Source organism: Hylobates moloch, unplaced genomic scaffold, assembly GCF_009828535.3.
Source record: "Hylobates moloch isolate HMO894 unplaced genomic scaffold, HMol_V3 SCAFFOLD_10, whole genome shotgun sequence".
In the NCBI taxonomy this organism is placed as follows: domain Eukaryota; kingdom Metazoa; phylum Chordata; class Mammalia; order Primates; family Hylobatidae; genus Hylobates; species Hylobates moloch.
The window spans coordinates 13,993,401-13,999,117 of NW_026652285.1; the positions used below are offsets into that span (position 1 = coordinate 13,993,401).

Consider the following 5,717-nt stretch of genomic DNA (forward strand, 5'->3'; position numbering starts at 1 on the left):
AAAAAAAAAAAAAAAAAAAAAAAGAGAAAAAGAAACCAAGATGTGGTTGCTGGGTACACTCATTGCTTCTGGGGTGTCATTGCTTCTAGGCTCTCCCAGTAGACAGAGCTAAGATATATGTATGTATACTAACCCATATATACACACAAATCTATAATTGTTTCTGTAAATATCCATCTCTATCTATAGTAAGCTAAACATGAATTGTTGTCATCCAGTAGCCTTTTTTTTTTTTTGAGATAGACTGTCAGTATGGTGACTAGGCTGGCCTCAAACCCTGGGCTCAAGGGATCCTCCTGCCTCACTCAGGCTCCTGTGGTGCACTGCCACCATGCCCAGCTGTGGTCTTTGGTTTTTTAATGAGAGTAGTCCTATTCTTTTTCAATCTTTCTCTCTTTTTCCAGAGTACTTACTCCAGGGGATCCAAGTTTGTGCTGTTAATATAATTACTCATGTGTTTGACAATTGTTGCCACATTTTATTTAATTAATTAATTTATTTATTTATTTGTGTTGAGACAGAGTCTCACTCTGTCGCCCGGACTGGATTGCAGTGGCGCGATCTCAGATCACTTCAACCTCTGCTTCCCAGGCTCAAGCGATTCTCCTGCCTCAGCCTCCTGAGTAACTTGGATTATAGGTGCGCAACACCATGGCACACCTGTAATTTTTGTATTTCTAGTAGAGATGGGGTTTCATTATGTTCGTGAGGCTGGTCTTGAACTCCTGATCTCAAACGATCCACCTGCCTCGGCCTCCCAAAGTGGCCTCCCAAAGTGCTGGGATTACAGGCGTGAGCCACTATGCCCAGCCCTGTTGCCACATTTTAGTGAGGAAGAACTAATTTCATTTTCCCAGGAATCTTGAAATGTTAGGGAGGTAAGAGATGACAACCAAATACTAGAGGAAAAGGAAAGCTGGAACCAGGTGCCATGGGTCATGCCTATAGGAGGCCAAGTCGGGAGGATCACTTGAAACCAGGAGTTTGAGTCCAGCCTGGACAACACAGAAGGACCCTCATTTCTTTCTTTGTTTCTTTCTTTGTTTCTTTCTTTGTTTCTTTCTTTATTTTATTATTTTATTTTTTTGAAATGGAGTCTCGCTCTGTTGCCCAGGCTAGAGTGCAGTGGCATGATCTCGGCTCACTGCCAGCTCCGCCTCCAGGGTTCACACCATTCTCTTGCCTCAGCCTCCCGAGTAGCTGGGACCACAGGCGCCTGCCACCACGCCCGGCTAATTTTTTGTATTTTTAGTAGAGACAGGGTTTCACCGTGGTCTTGATCTCCTGACCTCGTGATCCACCCGCCTTGGCCTCCCAAAGTGCTGGGATTACAAGCGTGAGCCACTGTGCCCGGCCAGTAGAGGCAGGGTTTCACCATGTTGGCCAGGCTCATCCACCTCAGCCTCCCAAAGTGCTAGGATTACAAACGTGAGCCACTACATCGGGCCCCAAATTATTTTTCTACATTTTATTATTATCTATGCTCTTGAGATTATTTATGTGTGTTCTAGCTATACGGTGGGAATGCTATGATATGCTACTGTGCATCTCTTCCTGACTCCATCTTCAGTGATACAATGTTAGTAGCCTGAAAACAACCATGATGGAAATATTTGCACTATCAAAATAGGCAGACACTACAAATCAAGGCTTTCTTCCCCCCTGCTTCTAAGAGTTGGTTGTTAGAAATTTACTAGCACACCATCGTTTTTTGTTTTTTGGTTTTTGGTTTGCTTTTTTGAGACAGAGTCTCACTCTTGTTGCCCAGGCTGGAGTGCAATGGCACAATCTCGAGTCATCGCAACCTTGGCCTCCTGGATTCAAGCGATTCTCCTGCCTCAGCCTCCCGAGTAGCTGGGATTACAGGCATGGGCCACCATGCCTACCTAATTTTTGTATCTTTAGTAGAGGTGGAGTTTCTCCATGTTGGTCAGGCTGGTCTTGAACTCTCGACCTCAGTTGATCCACCCACCTCAGCCTCCCAGAGTGCTGGGATTACAGGCATGAGCCACTGCACCTGGCCTAGCACACTATTGCTTAGAAGGCAACATTGATAAAAGGGCAATGAAAAGTTTGGAAAATAGAGTTGAGGAAATTTGCAGACAGTGGGGGAAAAAGTAAGTTAAGTGTGAGAGAAAAGATGAGAGGATTAGACTTACTTGGAGATTCCAATATACAAGTAACAGGAATTTAAGAAAGAAAGAACAAAGATGCATGGGGTGGAGCGGAGTGGGGTATGAGTGTGTGGAGGTGGAAGATATGAGTAATGCAAGAAAAATAAAGCAAAAAAATTCCAGAACTGAGGGCAACAGTTTCTAAATTGAAAGGGCTCTCTGTCTAGCACAATGAGTGAAAATGCACATCAAAGCATGGTATGTCACTTGCATTTTTTCTTTTCTTTTTTTTTTTTTTTTGAGATGGAGTTTTGCTTTTGTCGTCCAGGCTGGGGTCCCATTGGATGCTCTTGGCTCACCGCAACCACCTCTTCCCAGGTTTAAGCGATTCTCCTGCCTCAGCCTCCCGAGTAGCTGGGATTACAGGTACCTGCCGCTGCATCCGGCTAATTTTTGTAGTTTTAGTAGAGACGGGGCTTCACCATGTTGGCCAGGCTGACCTCAGATGATCTAAACTCCTGACCTCAGGTGATCCACCTGCCTCGGCATCCCAAAGTGCTAGGATTACAGGTGCGAGCCACTGCGCCTGGCCTGTCACTTGCATTTTCAAAACATCAAAGATAGAAGACCCTCAAAGCTTCCAGAATTAATAATAAAATTAGAGTCATACAAAAGGTATACAGTTGTGTTAGTTGGGCGTGATGGCAGGCGCGTGTAATCCCAGCTACTCAGGAGGCTGAGGCAGGGGAATTGATTGAACCTGGGCAGCAGAGGTTGCAATGAGCTGAGATCGTGCCCCTGCACTCCAGCCTGGGTGACTGAGTGAGACTCCATCTCAAAAAACAAACAAACAAAAAAGGTATAAAGTTGGCCGGGCATGGTGGCTCACACCTGTAATCCCAGCACTTTGGGAGGCTGAGGCAGGTGGATCACAAGGTCAGAAGATCGAGACCATCCTGGCTAACACAGTGAAACCCCGTCTCTACTAAAAATATAAAAAATTAGCCGGGTGTGGTGGCGGGCGCCTGTAGTCCCAGCTGCTCGGGAGGCTGAGGTAGGAGAATGGCGTGAACCCGGGAGGCAGAGCTTGCAGTGAGCCGATATCACGCCACTGCACTCCAGCCTGGGTGACAGAGCGAGACTCCGTCTCAAAAAAAAAAAAGGTATACAGTTATGTTCTTTTGTAAGTAAGGATTTCCTTAGACTTCTCAGCAATAACACAGAAATGAGAAGATAAGTCATAGTTCTAAGGAAAAATGGATTCCAACCTAGAATTATGTAACCAGACAAATTATCCCATTAATCTAAATGAGATCAAATAAAGATATCTTTCACCCAGGAGGCTGAGACAGGAGGACGGCTTGAGGCCAGGAGTTTGAGGCTGCAGTGGCTAGGCTGGTGCCTGTGAATAGCCGCTGCATTCCAGCCTGGGCAACATAGCAATACTTCGTCCCTTAAAAAAAATAAATAAATAAAAGGTATTTTCAGACACACAACATCTCAAAAAATTTTCCCCTTCACCACACCCTTTGTCAGAAAGCTACTGGAGGACATATTCTACCAAAGTGAGGGAGAAAAAACAAACATGGAATCCAGGACAAAGGGGACTCACACAAAGAAGTAAAGAAAATTCCCAGGATGGTGAAGAAGGGAATTCCCAGAACAGCTGTGCAGTTCGTCTAGTGAGCAACAGTTAAGATTGGCATGGGAGGGATATTTCCAAGAAAAAACAAAATAGATGTATTATCTGATGAGTTTGAATGAATGCAGCCTTGCAGTTCTGGCAAAGCATTTGTGGGGTGGGGGGTGGAAATTAATGATGGGTACATAGAAGCCTTAACAAACCAACCATTGAGACAATCACTAACCCCAAGGAAAAGAAAAGAAAAAAAAAGGTCTGATAAGAAAGGAAATATGTCCGGGGGCGATGGCTCACACCTGTAATCCCAGCACTTTGGGAGGCCGAGGCGGGCAGATCACTTGAGGTCAGCAGTTCGAGACCAGCCTGGCCAACATGGTGAAAACCCATCTCTACTAAAAATACAAAAATTAGCCGGGTGTGCTGTTGGGCCCCTGTAATCCCAGCTACTCGGGAGGCTGAGGCAGGAGAATCGTTTGAATCCAGTAGGTGGAGGTTGTGGTGAGCCAAGATCCAGCCACTGCACTCCAGCCTGGGGAACAGAGCGAGTCTCCGTCTCAACAACAACAACAAAAAAGGAAATGTAATCATAGTATATTACACAAACCAACTGGGAAAAGTATTTTCTTTATTTTTATTTTTAAATAAACAGAGTTTCGCTCTTGTTGCCAAGACTGGAGTGCAGTGGCGCGATCTCGACTCACCGCAACCTCCGCCTCCCGGGTTCAAGCGATTCTCCTGCCTCAGCCTTCCTGAGTAGCTGGGATTACAGGCATGCGCCACCACGTCCGGCTAATTTTGTATTTTTAGTAGAGATGGGATTTCTCCATGTTGGATCTGGCTGGTCTCAAACTCCCCACCTCAGATGATCCGCCCGCCTCAGCCTCCCAAAGTGTTGGAATTACCGGCGTGAGCCACCGCGCCCGGCGGGGAAAAGTATTTTCAAACTCATAATAACATAAGTTCAAAATCGGTTTAACCCACAATTTGGGGAGGTTGGGGGATGAGTGTGTGTAGGGAGGGGGAGGGCAGAGTTGGTGAGAGGCCAAAAAGAGGATGATACCATACTTAGAGGGAAACAGACCCCCCACCATAAAGATAAAGGAAATCGCCCTCAGAAACTGCTCAAGTCCTGGACCCCCTCAGACGGCTAATTGACAGAGAAAGGAGGTCAGGAGGGAGGAGTGGAGAGGGTTGGTAAGGGGGTTTGTTTGGAGCAAGGCTTCCGTGTTGTGACTCCCGCCCTCTTTGGAGGAAAGGGCATGGAGTGCTCCCCTCAATTCAGAGCTCCAGGAGGGGCCTTGGAACGGTAACGCGCGAGCTGGGAAACCTGAAGCCCTGGTGCCCTCTCCACGAAAGCCAGAGGCCGGCTGCGACCCGCGCCGGATTCCCTCCCTGTGGCCAGGGAGGCCGACTCCTTGCTTGGGGCAGGACAAGGCTGTGAGGTTGGGCTGGAGCTGCAGGCGTGGAGTTGCCGCGGTGACGACGGCCTGCTTGGGCGGCCCAGATGCCGGGCAGGGGCGCGGGGACTCGGCGGCGGTCGTCCTCTCCGCGGCAGTCGCCCTCTCCGCAGCAGCTGCTGCCGCCCTGTCGAGCGCCCGCGGGAAAACTCCAGAAGGCCACGGCGGCCGCCGGGCAGGGCAGCGGCCGCCGGGCAGGGCAGCGCCCGCTTCCATCCGCCGCCGGCCTGGAGTCCCAGGTTCAAGTGATTTTCGTGCCTCAGCCCCTACCTGGGCCCTTGCCCTGCGACTCCGACTCCTGTCCCAGTCCCCTACCACACGGACCTCAGCCCCAACCACGACGGTCACCTCGGACCCTGGCTCTCGCTCCCCAACCCTCGCTCTCTGACAAGGGGTCTGGGGCGAAGGCGTGGAGCCGTGGCCGGCGGGAGGCGAGCGCTCAGCCCCGTTGCGGGGTCCCGGGGGGTAGGGGTCGCTGAGCCCGGGCCGGGCTGGGTGGGGCTG

At 49.3% G+C, this 5,717-nt stretch overlaps 1 protein-coding gene across 1 annotated transcript in view; it reads left to right on the forward strand.

Annotated features, from left to right (window-relative positions):
- The window catches only part of LOC131384455 (endogenous retrovirus group K member 19 Rec protein-like), a 42,832-nt gene that overhangs the window by 36,924 nt on the left and 191 nt on the right, over nucleotides 1-5,717 (forward strand). The gene's annotated exons all lie outside the window — the stretch shown is intronic.